This window comes from Odontomachus brunneus, unplaced genomic scaffold, assembly GCF_010583005.1.
Source record: "Odontomachus brunneus isolate Ranch 3 - 2012 unplaced genomic scaffold, Obru_v1 Obru_scaffold_358, whole genome shotgun sequence".
In the NCBI taxonomy this organism is placed as follows: domain Eukaryota; kingdom Metazoa; phylum Arthropoda; class Insecta; order Hymenoptera; family Formicidae; genus Odontomachus; species Odontomachus brunneus.
This window is the reverse complement of record NW_022639808.1, coordinates 72152-73871: the sequence shown is the minus strand read 5'-3', so window position 1 is coordinate 73871 and position 1720 is coordinate 72152. Positions and strand designations below refer to the sequence as shown.

At 43.4% G+C, this 1720-nt stretch overlaps 1 protein-coding gene and 1 non-coding gene across 2 annotated transcripts in view; one reads left to right on the top strand and one right to left on the bottom strand.

The window, feature by feature from the left end:
* LOC116853559 (XK-related protein 6-like) overlaps positions 1–1720 on the bottom strand; it is a 25177-nt gene that overhangs the window by 22106 nt on the left and 1351 nt on the right. The gene's annotated exons all lie outside the window — the stretch shown is intronic.
* LOC116853566 lies at positions 668–853 on the top strand. Its single transcript, XR_004380011.1, has one exon. It is a non-coding gene; the product is annotated as a U2 spliceosomal RNA (small nuclear RNA).

Genomic DNA, 1720 nt, shown 5'->3' with positions numbered 1-1720 from the left:
TTTATTCTCTATTTTTTATTGTTTGAGGTGTTTGACTGCCGCGGGGGAGGTGGCGACTGTATCGGTCGCCGTCATCCCCGCGGCTGCACATTTTAAACTATTTCATTCTTTTATTGTATATAGATATCTATTTTATTCATATTTTTATTGTATCTTACTATTTATTTTAGCGTGTGTGTATTGTCGTATTTATTTAATTATTTATTCTGCGGTGGGTCCTGCGTTCCGGAGGGACGTGTCGCCGGTTGCGTGTGTCGCGGTTGTTTGTGTAATGGTGTTATAATGTACATATGTGGCTGCGTCTAAATGTATAACTGTACGTAGGAATGAATGCCGGGAATAGGTATAAGTATGTAAACAGATATACGCGCTGTGCGCATACCCCGCAGCGGCGGGGTATTTAAGAATTGTTTGTATGTGTTTATCAATTTATATATTTATTCATTTAGCGGTATAATGTATTGATATATTGGGGCGGCCTGCTAGCCGTCCCAATCATATTATATATCTGCGTACCCACGCCAGAAATTTATTTTTCTCAATGTGTTCGTCTTGGCCCAGCAGGGGGGGCTTGGTGTCCCCTGCAACAAGAATTGAAATATTAGCGTACAGCACTCAGTGCAAAAATGTTAAATTGTAGTCACCACCGGGGGCAATGTCCCCGGTGGAACATTTACTGAGTAATAATAAAAGCGTCTTATCTGTTCTTATCAGCTTAATATCTGATACAACCCTCAACGAGGGTTCAGAATATTAAACTGATTTTTGAAGCCAGGAGGGTGACCGGAGCTTGCTCCGACCCCTCCACGGGTCGGCCCCGCGCTGCAGTACTGCAGGGCTCGGCCCAACAGGTCTAAGTAAACATAATTTATGTTCTTTAGATGCTGGATGGCGGAGAAAATCAGTTGCAGAGTCTGGGCCCTCAGAGATTTTTAATCGCGCTCGTTGCATAAGTCCTCGTCGTCGCCGGAGGCACCGCCGGTTTTCCGTTGTCCAGGGCTCGCGCGCGTTGCTTCCCCTGTTGATAGAATGCTTATAATAATATCTTAGCACAGAGTATTGCGAAAATTCGAATAAGTTTTCTATATACTGTGTGTGAGAGAGAATTAGTTATTTTTGTGATAATTAGCGGTTAATTAGTGTAAGTGATTAGCATGCGTTTAGTTGACAGGTGTGCAGTGGTCCTGTGCTTGCCAAGGGGGACTGCGACAGTTGCAGGCGAAAAATCTAAGTCCCGTGCCTGTCATTGTTGTGTTGGTCGGGCGGCATGACCTCTGCTGTGTTTGCCATATAATAACGGCAATTTTATATTTAATGTTACACGTGGCAATATAAAAGTCCGTGTGAAAGTATTATAAGTGTAAATTTAATATTTAAAAAATTATTGCAGACTATAAATATTTACTGGGGCAGTGGTAAATGCGTGTAATGCAATGTGCCACTGCCTAAAAAGCTATTAGTTTTAATATAAAAGGACACACATGCCGCCTGCCACACAATAATTAATATTAATATTTATTGTTAAATAACTCACCATCCGACGGCACGGGACAGCGGGGAGCTGTCATAAAATCCCTGGCGGCTGTCATTGTGACAGCTGACTGGTGGTCACAGCTCCTCTGCGACACAGCACATTGTGCTGTGTCATACTGCGCCTGCACTGCCATGGGGTGTCATGGGGTGACAGAATGTTGACAGAGTCACGTCCATCTTGACAGTG